This window comes from Psammomys obesus, unplaced genomic scaffold, assembly GCF_907164565.1.
Source record: "Psammomys obesus unplaced genomic scaffold, mPsaObe1.curated_primary_1811, whole genome shotgun sequence".
NCBI classification, from domain to species: Eukaryota; Metazoa; Chordata; class Mammalia; order Rodentia; family Muridae; genus Psammomys; species Psammomys obesus.
The window spans coordinates 1,631,731-1,655,818 of NW_026596166.1; the positions used below are offsets into that span (position 1 = coordinate 1,631,731).

At 41.4% G+C, this 24,088-nt stretch overlaps 1 protein-coding gene and 1 long non-coding RNA gene across 3 annotated transcripts in view; one reads left to right on the forward strand and one right to left on the reverse strand.

The window, feature by feature from the left end:
* Rad51b (RAD51 paralog B) overlaps positions 1–24,088 on the reverse strand; it is a 397,421-nt gene that overhangs the window by 133,360 nt on the left and 239,973 nt on the right. The window lies entirely within an intron of this gene.
* Positions 690–21,381, forward strand: LOC129667778 (uncharacterized). 2 transcript variants are annotated; one of them, XR_008718802.1, is made up of 4 exons: positions 690–850; positions 11,152–11,278; positions 15,502–18,222; positions 19,607–21,381. It is a non-coding gene; the product is annotated as an uncharacterized LOC129667778 (long non-coding RNA). The 2 variants fall into 2 exon arrangements; XR_008718803.1 differs by lacking the exon at positions 690–850 and adding an exon at positions 4,066–4,130.

The following is a 24,088-nucleotide window of genomic DNA, read 5'->3' on the forward strand; positions in this document are numbered from 1 at the left end:
GAGTGTCAAGCTCATCCCAAAGGAGACAGTGACTATTCAGGTCTACGAGCTGTTACCCTGCAAGAATGAGATACAAAGTTGTCAGACCTTACAGTCTTGAAATGAAGCCATTTAACATGAAATTTCTTAATATTTAAAGGCTGATGCTGAATTCATCTTTTTTAAAAAGAAGAAATATCGATAAATACAAGTAAAATGTATATGTAGGCCACTGGACCTCATGGCTGCCGGCAGGTGAGCCTCAATCCCTCATGCATCTCCCCTAGGCAGCTATAAAGTAGACTGCTTGAATTCAAGAAGTTCAAAAGCCCTTGTAAGGCAACCCCCGCAACTTAGAGATTCTAACCAGCTAACAGATATTCATCATCAAGCTCTTAGATGGAAGGTACCAGAAACCAGGGTCAGCATGAAATATAAGAGGCCGATCTTTATCTCAGAAGGCAAGTATTCCATCGACTCGAGGAAGGAGCCATCTGGTGCTCACAGCACTAAAACCACAGCATACATATCCCTGTAAGGCCCCAACTTATGATGCTTCCCGCTGGCTCGGGGCCTTCTGAATTCATTTACTTTTCATTGCTTCAGCAAACAGCAGGAGGAAGCAGACTCACGGTTTCTCAATGTGCTTATGAGCTTCAATTTAAGGTACAGCTCATTCTTCAGAGTCAGAAGGGACTAGACACTTAAAATCCAGGTGTTCTGCCGGCTGGAAGATATTTAAATCCACAAGTTGGCTCTGCGGCCAAAATATTACTTCCAATAATTCTCTCCTGAAGAAATTTCCCAGGACAGGGACTTTCGAGGCTGATCTATTACGGCGCCCGTAATCGAAATAGCAGGTGAACACGAGGTGAGGGGGCAGCTGATTTGATGGAGGGTCATACAGGTGTCCTTGGGTATGGACACTGCTGGGGAATCAATTTGTGTGCTTTCTCGGAGCTGCGTGGAACAGATTGCTGCAATTAGTTAAGGGGTACAAATGTCTGCAGCCGGGAGTGCAGATCAATGGGGAAGCATGTGTTTACATGCTTGAGAGAACGGCTCCCCAACTGTTCCCGAAAGCAGACTTAAAGACAACAGTCTAGAAGGGGTCAGCATGCCCCTAGCCCTTCACAGACCTTTAAACCTCTTTAAAAGTTCATTAGTCACGTGTAGGGAAAGGAGAGGAAGCGAAGCGAGCAACAGATGTAAGGTATAAAGTGTCCCCATTTGCACTTCCCAGGATTCTCCCACATCATGAAGACCCCTTAACAAACTATGCTCTGCTATCCTTGGTGGCCTTATTCTCTGCTTGACTGATCAAAAGCTGTCCTGGCTTCAGGTTTGAGGTATTTTACTCTCTTGATCATATAATGGTTATCAAGGGGAACTCGATGTCTTGAATCTGTGCCATCATTTAAACGTAACATGTTACAAAATGATCTCAACACTCCCTCTCGCTGCTTCCTTCAGGATTTCTTGTTGAAGGCATCGAGCTCCGCCTGGGCACCCAAGTCCTTTCCCAAGGAGTGACCCAAACATCGTCTTCTGTTCTCCATTCCCTACTGCTCTCTCCCCACCTTCCTTCCCACATGAGCCCCAGATCCTATTCTCCTCCCTCCTGCTGCCACCGCTCACAGGACACACAGAAGATTCCCACTTGGCCCCTCTGTCACCCTCTAGCCTCACTCCACACTATCTTCACAATTCTCTTCCTGAAACATAATCAAATGAAGTAGCTCTCTTTCTTTAAAACTCCCACAAGCCCTTCTAGAATTCACAGTGTTCTACACAAGGCCCAACACAACAATCTCACTTCAGTTTAACCCACTCAGGCTCCCCACCACGACTCTACAAAAACATCTTTTTAAAAAAAAATTAAACATACTACTGTTCCCTATAATGATGATGATCTTCCTTCCAACCATACCACTCTAAAAATGTCCATTGATTCTTGAGTTCCCAATTCAAATGTTCCCTCCTTTGCTTCGTGTTCTGTGTTTCTCCGTGTGTTTTGCTCACTCACCTCTATGACCTCAGGCTTGAGGTGGTATCTTAGCATTTACAGTTCTGTTTCTGATGACTAGTAAGCTCAGGTGCTCAATAAATGTCCGGGAATCCAGTGAATGAGTCCAGAGATTAATATGTTACAAAAGCAACGAAGCAGACTTTCCAGAATGACTCAATGTAATCATAAACTAAAAGAAGTTATTTTTAAAATAGAAACTTCATGGTAAGGAATATTAGCCAGACCAAATACTATAATTTTTATGTATGACCTTGGCTAAGACGATCAAAATTGACCATTGAGTGCTGTAAACCTGTCTGCTGGCAAAACAGATCACGATGCCTGATAGATAATAAACACTGCATATGTATTAGAGGGTTAAACATGGATCCACAGTCTCTCTGCATAGATACAGAGGGGAGCTGTGATAATGGAACCCTGATGTCTAAGTTACTAGCCTACAATAGCTTATGCCAACATTAAGAAATGAATCCTCACAACCCAAGTTTCCTAACGTTTCATGCTTTAACCACATAAAACAAGCCAATGGCCTTTCACCCCAGATCATACATAGCATTTGAGGACAGTATGCTTAAAAGGCTTTGACCTCAGTTTTTCTCTAGACTAACAGCAAGCCAATTTATCTGACCTCCTTGATCCACCCAGCCCATCTAGTACCTTTAGCTCTTTTTCTAGAAGCATGAATGAGTCAGAACAAGAAAATGATTAATCAACTTGGAGAGATTTGAAAGCTGGAACAGAGCCACCCTGTGAGTAAAGCCTCGGAGCTGTGGGACTGTAGCAGTTGGAAAGTTAGGGGATTTCCATGGTTGAAAACATTTGGCCGGCTTGCTATGCTCCTCTGACCCTGCAATAAGACAGAACAGACCTAGCTGGGTGATTTACCTCTGACAATATCCTATGTCTGCTGCCTTTGGCTGTTCACTCTGACTTGACAAAATCAAAGTAATTCCCCCTGAGTCTTATGATTTTGGAACTGGCTCAGAAAACCCCCTCTGCTTTTTCCTCCCAGTGGACAGCATTCTCAGCCCTTGGCTTCGTTTTTTAATAGCGAGGCTGAAATTAGAAGTATACTCAAAGCCCCCCAGCACAGTGCTTGGCAAACAGTTCGGGCAGGGGGCTGCTCTTCTGTCAGGCCAGCTTGGTTTCCAAACTCAGGAAACAGCACCATCTCGCTTTTCTTCCCTTTTTTTTTTTTGTTGGGGGTGGCGGAGCGGGCCGCTGTTTCACTGCAGACGCAACTTAAAATCACTTTTCCAGTTGAAGATTTGTATCATTTTCTGATGTTCCCTGCTACAACTATTCAGACTTTCCCCATTGTTTTATTGGGGGCCTGGATTTCTGTTTTTCTGTTTTGTTTTTTAAAGACACTGCTCTGGTATCATTTAACTTTTAGATCCCTAAAGTGCTGCTGACAGAGTTTCTGAGTAGGATAAGTGTGTTTCCCCGTTTTTGCTCTTTCACTTGTAACACTGCACTGATGCAGGGGAGCTCTCAGCTTTCTGAAGTGTTCGCCTTCATTCTTTGCATCTCTGCCTCCATGTTCTTGACCAGTCACGTTATCTAGACTAGCTTCTTTCTTTCATTCAAACTAATGAATCACTTGGGTTTTATTTCCAGATCTTTCTTTGCTGCTGCTGCTGCTGCTGCTGCTGCTGCTGCTGCTGCTGCTGCTGCTGCTGCGTTCTGCCCTATCACTGCATCTACACTGTGCATCTTGAGTCTGCTATCAGCAACGTGCCAGCAGGGTATTCTGTGCTTCATTATCTATTGGACCCCTGTGTCTGTTTCTCTCTTCAATGTCACTCATTTTTCTTATACAAATTCTTAGGATCTCATCCACTATAAGAGTAACAATAATAACAATCCCAAAAGATTTAGGCAGAATTTTCTGACTTGTCAGAAATCCTCTGACTTATCAGGAAAGATCCAAGCTCTTCCCCAATGCAGCCAACACTATCATGTCTCTCATAGTCATATAAACATACACATGCCAATGTTCACTGCAAGAGATCCTATCTGTTGATTGATGGGCCACGAGGACCTTGTTGAGCAATGGCAGCTGCAGATTTTCACCGCATTGGCACGGAGGCGGCCTGGGGATTTTCCTTCTGGCACACAGGTCAGCAAACACACTGGGTATTTGCAGCAAAGAAATAAGGAGCTTGGTGCTGCTGGGGTAATGCTGGTGGCTCAGAGAAGGAAAAAGGAAGGGAGCTTTGGGAAAAGGATCAGAAGCTACAGAATAAGCAGCAAACGAAAGAGAAAAAGAGCCGTGTGAGGTAAAGATAAATGATTTACAAGAGGAAAAACACAAGTCGGGGGAGGAAAAGCACAGTTGTTATGAAAAAGAAAATCAGGAGCAGCGGTTAAGAGAGAGAGTGAAAAAAAAAAAAGGTGACACACAGCTGGTCCTTTGCTTGGAAAGGAAGCACGAGGGAGGCTGTTTAGTCAGAAGTAAACATAGATGAGAAGGCATTCCAAATCAGTGTGTCACCTCTTTAAACCTGTTATTATTAGAATCTGCTATCCATACAAGCCTGGCTTCTGACTGCAAGTCCTCCAGCCTATAGAAGCGGAAAGATCCCTGTTCGATTCTTTTCAAGTCAGTCACTTCATCAAAGCCCTCGAATTCTGTTGTTCTATACAACTCCAAGTGAGATACTACCTAGGTAGGGTTTCTGATAGTTTGCCTCTAATGGCTGGCCTTGATTTTGGCCTTCTCTAGATGATGGTTTTTAACTCATTCTCAGAATCTAAAACATTCATTCCATTCCAGGCAACTATAATAACCAAAGATATATGTTGTTAATTGTTGATCTGTATTGTCAAGTTATGCCGGAGGCAAAAGGATATGAAATCAGCCGAGAACCTCTGTGCTGATGAGGCTTTGAGCGATGGCTGAGGAGACAGGGCCTCTGTATAACTATCGCCCATTTCATTCACTGAAAGGCTAAATTTGCTCCTCACTGCAAAACTCCATAGTGAGCAACAGGTGTATTCCAGTCTTTTTCAAAGGTGAAAAGATTCCAGTCTGGGCTTTGATATCTCTATTTACTGTGGCCAGTGCTGGTAAGACTGTCATGGAAGGTATGAGGCCTGTTTCTGTCTAAGAGGTGTCTCAAACACTTTCTTGAGAATCTGAGTAACTCAGGTAGAAAAGATCTGGAGTAGATTCATCCTAGTAGTAGCAACTGGTCCAGATCCATCCAGAATTGTTCTTCCCCTCCTAAGCCAGCCCAGGTTAGTTCCTTACTTTCAATCAAAAGGCCTAAACTCACAGAACCCATGTCATAGTGAATGGGCAAACCTTTACACAATTGTTTTAGAGTTGGATACCCTTCGTTACTCTTTAACTGGCGCCAGGCCAGGTCTTCTTTGTGCTGTCTCAGCCCTGTTAATCCAACTGAAAAAATTTAGGAGATGAAAAATACACTGACATGCTACAAATAATATGAGTTGTTTTCCTTTGGTCAAAGCTAAAATCTTAGCATGGGGCAAGAAAGGTGGCACCAGATTCTGGTCATGAACACCTTTTGAAATCCTAAGCCCTTAGTCATTAGATATGGCAGGCTTGAGAGTTGGATGAGGTATTAAGATAACATCTATGATACAACCCTGACCCTCTGCCCAGATTTAAGAATTGCCTAACCAAAAAGTTACAGGAAGCCCCACACTGAAGATATGCATAGTATGACCTGTCTGGAGACAAGAGGATTGGCCAAATGAAACAGGAGACTGTTCAGTGTATGACAAAGGAATTCAGCTGAAGCTAGAACTAGAGACTGAGCCTAGTTCCCCCCAACACACTGGAGATAGCACTATTCTGAAAGCGGCTGAGCACAGACAATCTCTGCTCCTTAGGGTTATTTCTTCCTCATCCAGCAACACATGTGACCTTAAAAGTGGCAATTATAATGAAGATGAGTATGCTATAGGCATCAATTAATGTCACAGTTTCAACTGCACTAAGAATTGTCCAGAGCTCTCAAAACTTCTTTCACATCTTGGTTCTTATCACATACTAATCCTAAAGTGCAATGTTTCCTCTAGGGAACAAGGCACCACCAGGAAAGTTTTATAAGAAACTCTATCTGCCAAGAATTCTATAGGCAGGCCAACAGAACAATTAGGCCAGTAGTGACTTAGCTCTCTAGTTTATGGCCAATAAATCATGTTAGCTTGACCAGTGAGATAACCACAAGTCAATACAAAAGATTCAGATTTATACAATGTTACACATGAGAAAATAAAACTACCTCTCAGTTATTTATGGGAGCTTATTAACAAGTGAATTTCCAACTTATATAACAGCACAAATACAACACCATGTCTCAATATGCGGGTTCTAAATACACCCAGTCTGTCTACCAACAAAGGGTGATATCAACTAGTCTATAATTAAGGTCTGTAAGGGGCTTACAAGCACGTAGACTTTGAGAACCCCTCTGTAAATTTGGAATTTCTATAGTATTTTGAAGAGAATATTGGATCTCCTTACTAAATCTGCTAGTTCCTAGGTTTCCAGATCAATGACCAGAAAGATCATACCATACTCCCATGTTCATGGGAGAAAGCTATGGAAGCAGAGATTAGAAAGGACCTTAGCAACTACTTGCATTAAATTTTCTCATTCTGCAAAGGACACATTTGGTGCAAGATCCAGTCATGAAGTAGTGATAACATAAACACTGCATCAGGTCCATGGCCAGACACCTAAACTACTGTGTGCAGAACCCATCTCATCATAGCTAACGCTTTACAATAAAACTGTTTGTAGGTGCATTAAGTTCTTCATTCAACTCATTCACTATGAGTTTATCAAGCAAGTGTGTTTATGGCAGGAGATACTACAGATATGGACACACATATTTTCACACAGTGGTTACAGCAGAACAAGTTCAATCCTAGTGATAATAATGTTTTAGAATCAACTATGTAGTATATGGAATAGCTGCCAGAAACAGTGAACATTCCCACTCTGTTAACACTTTCTAATAGGGCCAGTAAATGATTCTGGACTCAGGTCCCCAGGTTAGAGATGTGATACTGAGTCTCCCTGGAGTGCAGAAGAGAAAATTATACTCCAAAAGATATGGGCTTTGGGCATTTAAGATAAGGCACATGGGCTTAAATTTACATTTTGGCTCTGTTTTTTTTTTTTTTACTAGTTTGTGACCTTAGCACATCTATAAAATAGATGTAAAATCATTATAGAGGGTCACTGTGAAATTAGATATAATGTATGTAAGGCATTTAGCTTAGTGCTGGCACAGAGTAGGCCCATAATAAAGGCTCGTAGTTATTGTTGTCACTTACAATGAGAGTAGAATAATATGCTCTGTGGAACAATGCTATAGGAGGGAAACGATAATGCACTGTCTCCTCACTTGATCAGTGTACATGGCCACCATGAAGAAGTTTCATGGGGTATAAGTGTGGCAGAGAGTCTGCCTACCACCGAGCATGGACAGGGTCCCAGGTTCAATTTCCATTGCTACATCTTCATCTTCATCATCATCATCATCATCACCATCACCACCATCACACAACAGACAGGATTCCGTGAAGCCATCAATTATTTGCCATCACCTCTAGGCAAGATCCATGCTTTCTTTTGAGATAGGGTATTTCTACTTGTGTTAAGCCAAGTTGGCCTTGGACTCATAATCTCCCCCCTCCCCTTTCCCACCTCAAAAATGTGCTGAGATGATTATGTACCAGCATGCCCAGTAAGTCATCTTAAAGCAATTGAGGTAGGGATGGATGGATGGATGGATAGATATATAGATATCATGAGATGGAAATTCAATCATTTCTCAATAGTTCACTCCAAGTTGGCTTGTCAGTAGATACTTCCGTATGTCTGTGTCCAGTCCATCGAATAGTATAGGCCTCTTGTGTTTACCTCAGGTGAGATGGAAAATACTGGTCACTATGTTCTACTAAGTGGCTTTATATACATAAAGACTGATATTAAATTGCCCTTTATCCTCCTTTCTTTCCATGCTGACTAATCCCAGTTTCTTTAAATTCCCTCATAGTTCTTTCCCAATCCTTTAATCACCTTTGTGGGTGAACTCTCAGCCACCTCTAGACTGAACTCCTCTACATTAATTACAAACGGCAGAACTGGGCACGATTTCCAATTATGGTTCTGAATGTCAACTGGCAAGATGATTTTTGTCACGATTCCTGCAGAATAGTACTCTAAATTAGCACCCCATGATTGTGCCTGGGTTTGCAGTACTGCAGAAGCCTCCTTAATCCAGCCAGAAAGATTTATAGCATAGAAACAGAAATGTAAACTGTCTGCCTCTTAACTCTCAGCATGCTTCTACTTCTGCAAGTAATCGGTAACTTTCATAAGAGTCTGAGAGAAAAAGAAAGAAGAAAGAAGCAGAACAGGAACTCTAAAATACGTAGCAAATATAAACACAAGGGTCAGAAGGATAGCTCAGTGTAAGAGTGCTTGCTGCTAAGCCTAATGACTTGAATTCAATATCCGGTCCCCACAAAATGGAAGGAAAGAACCAGCTTGGCTGTGACATAAGCATATGTGAATACACACGTGTACACACACACACACACACACACACACACACAAATAGGTTTGGGTTGTGTGTCCTTCACTGCTCCACTGTTGGTGCAAATAATTCAGTGGTATCTGAAATATTTACTTACTTTGCTGTCCCTACACGGTGCTTTCTGAGGTTGGCACATTTCCCCCCTAAAATTTACAGGAATGTTTCTGTGGACTGAACAACAGCATGTGTATCTCTTGAAAGCAGCACAGTTTTCTTCTGTGCCTTCTATACATGCTGCTGACACTTAAAAAAGAAAATAACTTGTACAGATCCTCTCGTTGCTTCTGTTTAAAAAAAAAAAACAGGAGCAGGAACAATGTTCTGAACCTAATAGCTAACATGAACTTAAAAATACTGAGAATGTGCTGTGCATCCTAGGTGTCCAGAAAGCTGGAAAACTATGAGCAGAGAGGCTGACGTGTACCCGAAAGGCTTTTCAGAAGAGGTAGCATGGAAGCCGGGCATGAAGGAATGGCTGGGATTCTGATTGGTGCCGAAGCTAAGGGAAGACAGGGCAAACAGAGGAACCTGAGCAGAAGTAGGCAGGGTGGCCTCACTGGAGCCAACCAACATGGTGGTGACAAGGGAATGAGAGAAACCAGACCCTGAAGAGAGGCTGTTTGTATGATAAACCTTCTAATTGTGTTCTTGAGACTCACCCAAGTCCTGCAAGAGATGGGCTAATTCAGTGCAACCTCTGGATGAGAAGACAGCTAAGTGAGCAAAGGTTGTGAGCAGGATGACGCTGCATAAAGTGAGTGGTTTAAAAGCCCATTTTTTTTTTAACCCAAGGTTTAAAATCCAAGAGTGGTCTAGAAACTCAAGGAACCAGAGTCATTTGCTTTTTCTACTTTAAATGGGTTTACTCTCTGTGGGCTCATTTTTTTTTTTTTCTTCATTCTACAGCAGGATTGTTTGGTCTTGCTTGGCAAACACGAACTCCTTTGTCTATGCAGGGGTGTTTCTCAATAAGAAGAATAACAAAGAATGTGGCTGAGGTTAACTTGTCATTTTTCAGTGTGGTTTTGAGTCATGGGTGATATCAACACAGCCATAGAAATCAGCTTTGTCAGTTAAGCCTGCTCCCAGCCAGGAAGCAGCAGAGCATGAAACATAAACCATGGGAACAATGGTGAGGCTCGGGGGTTTGCTGTTCTCCAGAGGCAATGACAGTATGGAAAATGGTCAACTGGGAATCCAAAGAGTATTCTCAGCAAGGCCAAGACAATGTCTTAGATTAGGATTTTTCTTTCTTTTTCTAATTTCTTTTTCCATTTAAAAAAAAAAAATGACAAAAGAGAAAGTGGTTGAGAAATGCCTGAGAAGGGTTTGGTGGAATTGAGTGTATGGCTTAACTAGCTGAAAAGAATTACGCATTATGGCAGAGTCTTCAATCTATACTCCCTCAACAATGACACATGCCTGCCAGCTTAGATTATGTAACAGTCTCACTAATTAACCAAGGGCTGAAGGACTGGGAAGACCCCAAAGGCTGTGTGAACACTACTGCATGTGCTCATAGGCACACAAGTTTGTGAGTAGATGAGTGTCCTTTCAATTAAAAAAAAAAAAAAAAAAAAAAAGAGGCATAGGAAAAAAAAATCCCTCCTTATCACACATTTATTGAAAACATATGTATTTCAAATCAGGCCTTGGGATAGGCAGAAAGAATAAGAAATAAATTAGGGTCCCTGTATAGGAGGGGATCACAAACCAGAAAAAAAAGAGAGAGACTATAGACATATGCCCACGAGAGATTTAAAGAAGGCCCCAAAATTGTGGCCTAGAGAACTATATAAAGACTTTCCTACTAAAAGAAGATAGGGGATGTGAAATAGATCAAACTTGAGCATCTAGGAGATATTGGAACACCTGACTTGGAACTCATGAGGGGAGTCGGGCTAGATGTAGAGATCTGGGATTGGTCAGAGTATGGGCGGATATCACTCAACAGCCAAGATGGGACAAACAATTTAAGAAACATGTCTTGGGTTACCATAAGAGGCATAGAGGGGCAAAGGAAATGAAATTCCACCCCTCGCAGAGATTTATATTCCAGTGTAAGAAAGAAAAATATTTCTTTCTTGATGCCAATGGTACTTTACATAATTACTCTACAAAATTTCCTAAAGTGAGACACAAAAATACTATTGTACACTTCATATACATATGCAGTACATTTTCTGAAGTTTAAAGTTTTTAATGATTTTTAGATTTATTTATTTTTATTTTGTGTATTCAGTCTGTAAAAGCCAGAAGAGAGTGTTGGATCCCTGGAACTGGTGTTACAGATGGTCGTGAGCTGCCATGTGGGTGCTGGGAATCAAACCTGGATCCTATACAAGAACAGCCAGGGTCTTAACTGCTGAGCCATCTCTCAGCCCCATAAATTTTGTCGTTAAGTTTAGCATTATTAACTAGAAGTTTTGCCTCTACTCTTAGGGCGTTAGGCTCTTTGAAATCAGGTGACGCTATAGCATTTACCTATATTTTGAAAATGTATAGGCTTTACATAGACTCATAACTGACAGTTGGTATTGTTATCTCATTTTACAGATGCTACGGTTTGGGGGAACAACTGCTCCAGCAGTGACAAGTCGTAAGCTCACATCTGCCTCCCATTCCAGAAGTAAACCCGTGCACAGAAAAGTCCTCCAACTGTTTCTACATGTCCCCTCCTCAGGTACAGAAAACATCTCCCCCCTCACCAGAGACAGTGGGGAAACTTTCTAATAAGTTGGCCTCTTCCACCAATCACCTCCATCCAACACCCTCCTCCCTAGACCACCATAGGAAGCCAGTTTTCATGCTGTGAGAAGTCCTCTCCTCTAAGACAACGGAGTGTTTGTGTAAATTTTTGAGAATGAAAACTTTCAACTGAAAAGAAGTTGTTCTATACCTAACATAATAGATATATTGACTAAAAATAAAGTAAGTAGCATTCTATGCAAGTTTTCTGGGGTTAGTTTCCTTAGTTTGTAAAGCAGAATCTTGAGCACTGAGATTGGGGATTCAAAAGGATCTTATCGAATTGCAGAAAAACAAAATTAAAGGGTTAAATAAGATTTAAAAGCTTAGAGTTAAAAGTGTATTCCTGGAGGGGAAATAATGTAAATTATTTTACACTAAAGGAACTCTGAATTTAACAAATAAGAAAGAATTAAAAAAAAATGTGGGATGGGCATATGATAAAATAGCATTTAAGTGTGTGTGTGTGTGGGGGGGAGAATGAAATTCTAATTCACGGTATACCAAGGATAAACCTTAAAAACATTATTCTAAAGGAAAGAAGCCAAACACCAAGGGTGGTCCATTGAATATGGCTCCATTTACAAGAAATGTCCAAAATCCAAAAACTTGAAAATAGACAAGTGGCTTCTAGAAACCAGAGAAGAAACTGAGAGTGATTGCTAATGGGCATTGGCTTTCTTTTTCATGGTGACAAAATGTTCTGGAATCAGATGCTGATGATAGCGTGCATGCTAGTCAATGTACTGAAAAAGAAGTGTAGGTTGTAGTATGTGAATTGGATCTCGGTTAACAATTACAGTCTAATAATTCAAACAGGGTGATGGGACTTAAAAAGAGGAGTACTTAGAAAACAAGCAATCTTTTTATTGTTATTAAAAAAAATAGTTCAGACCCTGTAGATTGTAGCACCACATCCTGGAATCCAGATGTTTTAAAGGAGAGCCGTAAGGCTGATTAGACTTGAAAAATAGGATTTATATAGAAGACTAAAGTACTGGAAATGATTCTATCTGAAAATCCCCAAGTCAAAGGGGATGGTTTTGAAAGTTTCCTCAAGTATATGAGGACTGTTAAGCAGAAAACACCAAGCAGCTGCTTTCCATCTTCTCCAAAGACAGAGCAGAGAGGGGAGGGCTCAAAAGTAATTCAGTGTATTTAGGCTGACACAGGAAGGGTGTCCTCATTCTGAGGATGTAACAAAGGGCTTCAAAACGAGGATGTGGAGACTGGAGGACTTTTCAAGAATATATTTTCAAGGGCTATACAGATGGCTCGGTGGCTAAGAGCACTTGTCGCTCCTGTGAAGGACCTTGGTTTGACTCCCAGCACCCGTATGATGGCTCACAAACACCTACAACTCCACTTCCAGGGGATCCAACAGATAGACATATTGTGCACATACATGCACTTGGACAAAACAATCATACTTATAATGTAGAAGTTAAAAAGCTTGAAAAGAAACCTAAAAAGAACAGTTTGAAAGCCATATTTGTGAGCTTTCCACTAACTGTACCCCTCTCAAGGATAATTTTCTTTTCTTTTAAAACTCATGTGCCCCAGTGGGATAAGCAGGATGGCATGCTATGGACTAGGTAAAAGTCCAATCAGGTTGCTGTTCAATTTAATTTTTTTTTTTTTTTTACAGTTTTCTGTTGTTTTTCTTTACAAAACCTCCTCGCAAGAGAAGACATTGCTAATTCTCTCTTGCCTCAGAAGAACTGAGAGGTTCTCATGCCAGGATGTAGGAGCTGGGTCAAACACACATACACACTAGAAGTTTTCAGCTAGGGAGAAGTTTCACTTTCTTTATTAATACTTTTCTTAGTCTGTAGTTTCCCATAAGTCTGAAAGTATCTCTGACGGCCAGCTTCCCTCTCTACCTATCCAGTCTATCACCGCAGAGATGTTCCCACTGCCCTGTCAACACCTTGGTACCGCTCCTCTTGTCACTATCCATTACAGTGTCTATTTCTGATTGCATAATCCATCATGTCTAATTATGCCAGATTCGGGTAAAGTATCTATACATCCCAAAGCTAACACGCCCTACTGAAAAAAATCCCATAGACTCACACTCTGAGGTTACATGCAAACTAGGTTAGTATCTCTTTCTAAATGAATTGTACTATTTATAGAATTATGGATATTTTCATGACTCTCAACTCTGTTTATCATCCTGGAAGAAAGACAAGTTAGGTGTTTAGCGCATGCCTGTACCTACCAATTGGAAGCATAAAGCAGGAAGACTACTGTAAATTCAAGGCTAACCTGGGCTACAATGTGTCATAGTTGCACACTTGAAACTCTGATTCTTTTTTTTTTTTTTTTTTTCTGTTTGTTTTGTTTCTTTGTTTGCTTCTTTGTTTTCAAGGCAGGGTTTCTATGTATAGCCTTGGCTGTCCTGGACTCGCTTTGTAGACCAGGCTGGCCTTGACTCATAGAGATCTGCCTGCCTCTGCCTCCCTGAGTGCCGGTGATACCTTGATTTTTGTCTTGGTTAAATAGACATTAACACAGCATCAATTGCTCTCACCTTCAGACAATAAAAAAAATCAAGTTGTCACTCAAAGAACACCAGGCTTCCCAACAAGCGAATACCTCTCCAGTGTCTGTCCTCAGAGGATCACTAATATCATGGACAGTTACATAAACTGTCATGAAACACACTGCCAACTGCCTGTGAGACTATAGACAATTCTCCTCGCAGAGGCCTGTACCTCTGGCGCTCACTTGCAAATGGGTGGGGATGGGGGCAACACCAAAAGTCTTTACAGTTCAGAACAGAACAAGTCTTAAATTTGTGCTTTGCTCCATCACCTAGGTCAGCAACTCACATCAGGTCTCCTCTTTCTGCTCCATTTTTAGCAGCGGACTTTCCATGGGCTCCAATTTCTTTTCAGTGTTGTATGGCATGTCTTGTGAATATCGTGAAGCTGGTTTAATTGCATAGCATTAAAGTTATATCCCCATAGGTCTATAATCTAAAGACCTGTTACAGATAAGGAATAGCTTCAAGCTGTTAACGACTGTGCATCCCTAAGAAACCCAACAAGGCCCTTTTGCTTTAAGACTACCTTTAAGTGAGAAGGTCTTTACTAAAATATACAAAGTCATCCTTTCAACATCAAGTAGACACTTCAGACCCTAGACCCACAGTCTGCCGCAACTTCCTCATCTTTAGAACAATACTGTTTTCCATGAACGCCCAGCTCCACCCTGCAGTCTTTTCTCATCCCTCCACAAAGACTCTGAAAGTGAGACATATCAGATTTAAAGTCCCAAGGCCACATTGTGAATACCACACTAGGCAGGCACTGCGTTTCCACAAAAGGTCCCTGATTCTCAGTGGGTTAAGAGCCAAGCCCAACCAGACAGATGGAAGCAGAACCCACTTCCTGTTAGCACAAATCCCCATCACATGGCACTGAAGGACTTGTTTTCAAAAGAGGGCCACAATCTACTTTCTTTCAAAAGAGTCAGAAGCTGCATATTAACCAGCTGTCCTGATGCTGGATTGTGCTAAGTTCCCGAGATCTACGCATGACTAACACCAAGATCCAGGGAAGGACTTTTTCCTTAAGCAGGGAGGGATTAAGAATGGCAGCAGTAAGGAAGAGGGATGGGTCTATGTACACATGTACACCTGCGCGTGTGCACACACACACAAGCACACCCACACATGCACATATGCACACACAAAGACAGAGCAACATTTGGGACAATTGAAAGAGATGGCAGCCTTACCTACTTTAAGAGCTTAAGGGCATTTCATTTAGAAAATGCCTTTTAGACTGCAAGGTACACTTACTTCACTTGAGGGAAGCCATCAAATTTCTCTCAGACTGCTAACAATACCTATGGTCTAGAGCTGTCTTGAGGGTTGAGGCAAATACATGCAAAGCATCCACAGTACAGTCCATTCCCAACAAATACCCAACGCGTTTGCAATGTGCTCAGTCCAGCAAGCCTGTGGGTCAAATGTTAGCGTCAGCTTACACGGAGATAAGTTGTCAGTGGGTGTTAGTCATGCGTTTAAGGTCCATCTTCTAGAAAGAGGCTGAGCTGGAACTGTCAGTTGCTTGGCTGACACCAAAGGTTAGTCCAAGCTCTTTCCACTGAACTTCACGGACACTCTTACTTCTCTCTCTCCTGCAGTTGAGAACTAATTTTCCCCAGTGTGTTGAGAAGCATACTGCCTCCACCAAAGCACCTACACAAAGTCACATGTGAATCTTCATCGTACAAGAACCATATGCACTCTGAGGAGGGGAGATGGTGAAGAACCAGAATATAACAAGAACACAGGCACTTGACCCCACGAGAGAAGAGAGTGTCTGTGGTTCTGAGGAACTATTTCTCTGTGTTATGAGGAGAACTTTGGCTCATCCCTCACTTGATGCTTCTTTGTGTTGAAGGAAAAAAAACAAAAAACTTGTTAATGAAGACCAGTGAAGCAGCTACGTAGTGTGGAGGCACGCTAGGCAGTGTAAAGACACAGGCACCAGAACTGCCAACGCCTGTGGGCAGACAGTGGCCTCGGAAAGGTTCATGGCCTTTCTGGTGTGGAACTCAGAATCAGAAAGCTCTGGGTCTGATTCTGGTCTTTCTAGTTACCACCCTATGATGTTGGGCCATGGTACATTTTGAGTGACAGCTCCCTTGTGGCCAAATGACAGTACCTGAAGGATTTGATGTCCTATCGAAGGTGGTGAACGCATTACACCGGTAGTGTTACAACTGCAGCCCCAGCATTCTCTGAGACCAGCGCTTTCTGTATCTGAAAGAGGGGCAATTATACTTGCTTCTGCTGCTTCACTTTCCAAACAGTACCATTTCTGGCAAGTGATGTGTATGGATCAGCACTTTATAAAATGTGACGTACACGTAAGAACACAAGGTTACTGCAATGACAACTTGGGAATGAGCTGCCTAGTCCTGCTTGTCATTAGAAGTAACAGGGATATATTAATCTTCTTGAAAAAAAATTTGAATAACAATCAATTCCTAATGGTCTTCATATCCAGCCGAAGAAAACAAACTGTTCTATACATTCTTGGAACCCGAGTTCTTTTTTCCATAACATAATTGGAACCCCTAAGGATTCATTTAGTTCACGGTCTAAAGAAAAAACAACAAAGCTGAACCAAAGGGAAGGCTGGTTTCACGGACTGTCCACAAGAGTGGGGAATTGGCCCTACAGCACAATGTAATAAAGAGGCTTACAAATTGAGTCCTCCGGGAAGGATACAACTATATTTGTTGCGTGTGGGTACCAGAGCAGAGGAGTTTGCCTCTTCTGTTCTTTGAGTGCCACATGAATAAATTTGTAGACTGTCATTCCCTTTAACTCAAAACACTGGTGAACAAACAGCTGGAGCAAAGCCACTTGAGAACATGACAAGCCACAGCACTCAGAACACTGCCAATCTCCCATTGCTCAAACAAGTCCTTTAACTACAGACCTAACTGGGAGTTTTTGTTGTTTACTAGTGCTTGACTTAACAGAACCCAAGAGAGTTGGGGTGGGGAGAGATGGTAGAGATCATTCAGATGCCCCCTCCCACATGGTGGGGGTCTTTTTTACCCCATTATGTACAAAGGCCTAACATTTCAAGGATGAGATTACTCTGGGCTTGGTGACAAATGCCAGAGGTAGCACAGTCCCCTGCTCTAAGGTTTCCATAAAGGGCTTCCTCCTGGAGCAATACCACAGTCTTTCCAGTCTCCTCTAAGGAGCCCAAGAAGGATTCTTTCTTTACGCTTATTTTATGTAATTTCTTTCAAAATTTCACGAATGAATGCCGTACTTACATTACCTCCACCCATCCCCTTCCTCTCCAATTCCACCCTCCCGGTCTCTCTCAAATTCATGACTCTCTAGTTATTACGGTTACATTTCTGTGGCGCTGAGGACTTGGCTTCCTTCTCTCTTACACAGAGCAGAGTCATCAGATGACTTCTGGCTTCAGAATGCATAATTCTCTGCAAGACAAGGCCTGCTGCGACCCGGCTGCCTGCTCAACTCCAGGAACATTTAACCAGGGACGAGAAGAAGAAGAAAAGCAAGGGCCATGCCCCCAACATGGTTCTCCTGGGCCATTGCTGGCACCTTGTTCACAGTCACTCTGGTGTCTGAGTGTCTTTCTTCACAGAGAGAGTGGGGAGAAAATGAGACTTTGACCCTCTTCAACACTGGCAGCCCCCATTCCATCCCCCCCCCCTCCGCACAGCATCCTAATAAGGCACCTGAGCTCAACCCATGCTAGCTCTTACTCTTCTCAGAGTACACACGGACAGTATTGTTTCATGCTGGGTATCTATTTACTTATATTCCCAGACCTTCCCCCATTTCTTGTTATCGAGCAATGCTCCCTTGTAGTCGCCCTAGTTCTAACTCCTATCAGCCACAGGACTGAGTAAATAACTAACACCCATTTGTCTCTTTATTTTCTTCTACAGGGTATCTTCAAGGGACCCAACCATGGGGACTGAAGGCAGGAATCCTTATAGTACACTCAACATTCTGCCCAGCACACAGCAAGTGCGCGATAATGTCAGTGGCACGTGTTAGTGGCGGATCTGCCCTATAACCGGCACAGACTTAAAAAACTCTAGTCTCACTAGGTTCAGGTTCATTAGTCCCCTCTTCTGAACTCTAGTCAACCATACACTGTGAAAGCACAAAGTTAGAGCATCCATCCAAAACTTAAATGAGAAAACTGGTCAGATTCTTGAGGTTTACTACAGATGTCTTTTAAGACGGACATCAACCCATCACTTAGCTCAAGATCACCAAGACACATTTGTTCAATGAGCTCAGAAGCTATTTAATCAACCTAAACAACACAACAAGAGTATCAGCCACAATGCTCCTAGGTATCAGAATCCATGTGTTTGACTAGAAATAAGAACGCTTTGCTTTTAGGAAGCTTGGAATATTCCCAAATAATTTTCTCATGAGCAATCACTTAATGATCCTAAATTTTTCTAAATATCAGTGTTATTCCGGTTCTAGAACATGCCTTCTACTCACCTACTCTTTTCAAAGTCAGAATGATGGCTAACCTTCTTTAACATGCTGCACCTTATTGCTATAGTTTCTCATAAATATATATTCGCATTATAGCAGCTCGGTCTCTCCTCTGTGTCGTGGCTCCAAAGGAAAGACCCAGCAGTGAGCAAAGTCCAGTCTAACTTGCTGATACTCCAAGAGACACACAGGGTACCGACGTGTCCTTTATTCTACTGTGGATGACAATGATGACAGCGACGATAACAACAGTTCTGTGTCCGATTCTGATCTAAGCATTTAAAATACATTAACTAATTCTCACAGCAATACTTTGAAGCTGCTATTATATCTCCTTTATACAGAGTGGGAATAAGACTCAGCCTGCAAAAGCTGACCCTTCCAACCCCAGATCGGCTAGCTTCTAGAGCCCAAGTTTCCAACCAATCTCTAATTACAATATCTCCTTTTTAACAAAGGGCACCATATTGGCTATATAAGCCATAAAGCGAGGGGCCAGTCTATGTCCAGCAGGCACAGAAGTTCTATAACCACCCCACAGCTGACTAATCCTACACACAACCCTTCTTCCTAACAAACTTGTAAGAAACTGGTCTAGCAAAAGTCAGTCTGTTGCTCGGTGTAGGTGTCTCTCACACAGACTAGATAAACATGACAGTCTGATCTGGCTAGAGTCCTTTTCCTTTTACACATCTTTGCCTACAGAGGCAAACTGTAGACACAAGCTATCAGAATACAAAGAGTTTACAACAGAGGTGGTACTACAGCTTTGAAGCTAACACTCCTTCCCATCTTTGTGGACAGCTCTAGGGGGAAGGTGGTAAAATCAGCATGGACCTTCAGGTGCTTCAGACACTGACCACATACCTTTCTGATGTATCTGTGTATCACATGATGTCTTCATCCGGATGAGGCCTAAAGAGGACTTATGTTGCTTTTCATAAATCTACTTAACACATTTATGTATTAGTTTATTTTTCAATCAAATTCTCAAATAACCCTGATGTGTGCTCTGTGCGCTACAATATAATTAATTCTGGCCTAAAAAGTCTTTGATGTATCTAACACAGCCTATTAACACTTTAAAATTATGTTTCTTTTCTACCTTTCACCTTTTTACTACATCCAAATGGTAATTCAGCAGTGAAAGTAGAACAAATTTAAGGGTGTTTGTTTGTTTGTTTGTTTTGGTTTTCTCATTCTTATACCTTCTTGAAACATTCGTTTCAGTGGGTGAGAATGGGCCTTGTGAACAGAGAGATCTTCATGCAGAAGGACTCCAGTACTTGGACTACGGATGGAAAGAGTTGACTTTCAACCAAATCAGTGACCAGGCACTGGAGGATGAAGGCAGCAGGGGAGGAAGTCACAGAGAATGCTCTGAGCTAGTCTACTCATTCTTAGATACGTCTACCTACAAAACTTACTGTGAGCAATGCTCTAGTCTGGATATGATGTGAAGTTAGAGAAGTCAAGCAAGACAATGCAAACATCTGTGTAGAAATGCTTTTTACAGGAAACTGACACCAAGAACTGGAAACTGAAAGGGAAGAAAGATGAAGAGAAACTGCTTCGTTAGTAAAGTAGGAAATGTGAAAATGAAATGACTGTTTTAGACAGGGGATACTTCTCTGTACCCTTAGTTTTTGGTAACTCAACACAGGGAATTTTGTTGGCAGCATCCTGTCTACTCATTCTGGACCATCTCATGAGTTTCTGGCAAAGGGCTCCCGCCAAGCAATCACAAAAATGTTTCTTTGTTCCTCCAGATTGCTAAGGAGCCTTCAAATCATTCTCTCAAGCACTTCCTCTCCACCTCAAGAAGAGCTAAGTATAATTCCCCGACAGATTCCATTCAGCTCAATGAAGAGTTGGCTTTCATACTGTGCAGTTAGCTGCTGTACACAGGTTGCTAAGTTGTTGCTGAGCATAGTACACCTCTATTAGTGTGAAGCATAGGCCTCATGGCCAACATCTGGAATGACCCTAGAGAGCCTTTGCGATTGAATGGAGATGCTTAGTATATGAGCCAGCTGCAGGCCTGGGTGGAGGGTCAGGTAGCCTAAGACTGGGCTGTACCCTTTCCAGCGACAGGGTTACAGACACAATTCCGCTCCTCTGAACCTCTGGTATTTTCCTCTGAAAACTGAGAGATTTCAAGGCAGATAACATCAAAGTTGTTTTCTGTCTTCTCACATTCCACATTTAGAAGCAACTAAAATCAAACCTGTTAGTGTTTAATGAGGGCACAGAAAACAGGTTAACACAGCGGGTCTCACAGATGTGGATCCTACGAGCAAAAGCTCAGCTTTTGCTGCGGCTGAAAGGAATTAGAAGAATATTTTGGCTTCCAAAGTGGGCAAAGATTTGGTTTGGATTTCTCTCCAAAAAGACAGCATGTCTCAGCAGTGGAAACGATGCCAGTAGCCACAGGCTGGGTCATTGCCTTCAGTGAGGTCCAGCAGGCACAACACAAATTTCTTAATTGCCATCACTGTAACCTTTACTACACCTTGTTTTTCTTGGGGGCTCTCCTGGTCAGGTAATCTGGGTTACATCCAACATAATTTATAAAATTTGAGGCCTTTCCCAATATAGGTAAGATTACACGCTATTTTAGGAAACCTCTTGGGGGATGAGGAAATGTGTTGTTTTCCTTTTAAATATTATACTGCGTATCAATTCCAAACGCTAACCAAGCTTTTAAAGAAAAACATGAGTTCCCTAAAAATAGCTCGTTTACAATGCCTCACAGATTTGGGTGCTTTCTGCACAGGGCATAACTTGCTTAGCATGCAATTAGAAACAAAATAACATTTGTGGATCATATCTACAAGGTTAAGAAAAACTATATGTAAATGCCCTCCAAGGACTAAAGAAATGGTAATTAATGTAAGCTGGTTTATTATTTTAAAGTTGTACTCTTGAAAATGGATCGAATAAGTTTTAATGTCAGATTAAAAGAAAACTTTTGGTAAATCAAGCATAAAAATCTAAAGACACAACTGTGGTCTTAAGTTTTTTCTGAGTATTCTCCCCTCCTCTTTCTCCTCCTTGTCCGCTTTTTCTCCCTCTTTTTCTTCTTGTTTTTTGTTTTGTTTTGTTTTTGTTTTTATTGAGATAGGTTTCTCTGTGTGGCCTTGGCTGTCATGGAACTTCCTCTTAAACTCAGAGACCAGCCTGCCTCTGCCTCCTGAGTCCTGGGATTAAAGACATGTGCCATCACCACTGGGCAGTGGTTTTGGCTTCTTGCATTTATTCCAGTCTTGACAAATGACACTACAGAGTACCAAGTCTCTCTCTCTCTCTTTTTTTTTTTTTTTCAGATAGTCTCACTCTGCTGCCCAGGCTGACCCAGAACTCACTATGTAACTCAGGCTGGCTTCAAACTCAAGGCAGTGCTCTTGCCTCAGCCTCTTAAGTGTTAGGATTACAAGCATGAGGCACAATGATGAGGTGCTGTTTACTTTAATTAATAGCTCTATATATGTATGTGTGTTCATGTGGGTAAGTATGGACTTTCGCATGCTATAGCATACGTGAGGAGGTCAGACAAGTTCATATGTCTGTCCTTGCCGTCTACCTTGGCTTATTTGATTTTCGTTTTTGAGACAGGCTCTCACTATGTAGCCCTGGCCAGCCTGGAACTCATTGTAGACCAGGCTGGCCTTGAACTCACAGAAATCAGCCTGTCTCTCAAGCACTAGGATTAAAGTATGAGACCTACCCCACAGTTTCATCTTGTTCAAGTCAATCTTGCTGGCAGCTACACATACTAGCTGGCCTGCAAGATTCTGGGCATTCTCCTGCCTCCAGTTCCCATCTTACTACGGGAATGGTGGGATCATAGATGCATGCTACCACGTCTGTCTTTTCACGGGCTATGGGACCTGCACCCAGGCCTTCATGCTTGCATAGCAAACACCTTATTCGGAGCCACCTCACTAGCTGTAGCCACTTTTTGAACTTCAGTTTCTACATTTCTTTCTCAGGCTATTCTTTCTATTTCTTTATTCTCCTACAGTAGTTTTTAAATGCATCATAACTCAGTGGACACCCTCGGCTATTTTCTCTTGCAGTAATTTTTTCTTACATTCCTGCGTTTGGATTTGGCAGGCTCCTAACTCTGTGGGGCTGATTTTCTAATCTTCACTACTAACCTTAATCATCTCATGTCAGTTTCAAATTTTATTTTTTATTAATTTATTTCTCAACTTTTTATTTCTCTTATTATCTCAAGCTTGAAAACTGTATAAAACTGATTTTTACTGAAAAAAGCACTAAAAATTGTAAATATATTGAAACTGTAAGTTTCAGTGTGTTAGTAATGATTTCTAGAATACATATATATGCTTGTTATGTGTATATGTGTGTATATACAACATGTTTTCCAGTCCTTTCTGTATCTTGAAAGGGTTGAGAAGTACAGACACCACAATATTAATGAGCACAAGCATGTAGAGAACCTGGTAGCTAATACTATTTCTACTGAAAGAGAACTGGAGATTTTTAGAAAAATGGATGACTTGAATGCTGAGGCAAGACAAGAACAAGATATGTCTAGCATATCTTATCATGGCAAAAAGTAAAACAATACTAAAACATGATAAGGGTATTATAACACAAAACATACCAGCTACAAAAGGGGTAATATGAATATTAAAAATAACTCAATATATTACTGACCACTGAAAAGAATAGATATCTGTGAGTCTAAACTGGTAAAAGATGATGGATGGATGGATGGATGGATGGATGGATCAGTAGATAGATGGATGGGTAGGTGGATAGATGAATAAATGGATGGGTGGATGAGTGGATGGATCAGTAGATAGATGGATAGGTAGGTGTAGATATATGGATGGGTGGATGGATAGCTGAGAGGAGAAAGAGCTCTCTTGCTTATCAGGAAAAGGTACAGTACTGAATGGCAAATATGAAGAGAAAGTTTAAGTTGGAAACTATGATTTAACAGCCATTTTATTGAGCCTCAAGCACATAATACTAGATCCATTCATGTGTAGTGATGAGAAGCAGGACAGTTGTGTTATGCTTGTCAGAAAAAAAACTAGTAACTATATAGAGGCAAAATTTAACGTGTCTTGACTCCGTGGTCAAGTTTTATATAACCAATGAATGGCAGTTGAACCTTGTATACCTCCAGAAACAATAACAAGGACAAAACACCAACTAGGTGGCAAGATATAACCTGAACCAGATCATAAGGAAATATCAAATGTTCTTTTGAAGAATCTAGGGATCAAGAGAAGGCTAGCCCTCTATTCTTCAAAAGAGCCCAATTTATAAAAGTCAAAGGAGGCTACTGGAAAGTTCGAGATTAAAGGAAACTAAATGGACATGATGACAAATTATGCCAACTAACCCTAAGATGTAATCCCAGACTGGATCTATGTTGGAAGTAAAAAGTGTTATGGCAGACACTAGTGTATTCTTGGGTTAGTTGGTAAAACTACAATACAAATGGTAGATAAAAATATTTTATCAAATTTATTGATGTAAATAATTCTGCTACGGTTATAAAAGAACATATTCTTTCCTGGGAATAGACACTGAAACATTTGGGGGATACAAGGAATCAAAATGCAAGTAAGTTATCTTCAAGCAGCTCAGAACAATGTCATATATATGGTGTGTGTGTGTATACAGATATATGACAAAAGGACTAATTAATAAGGTAAATGTGATGAAATG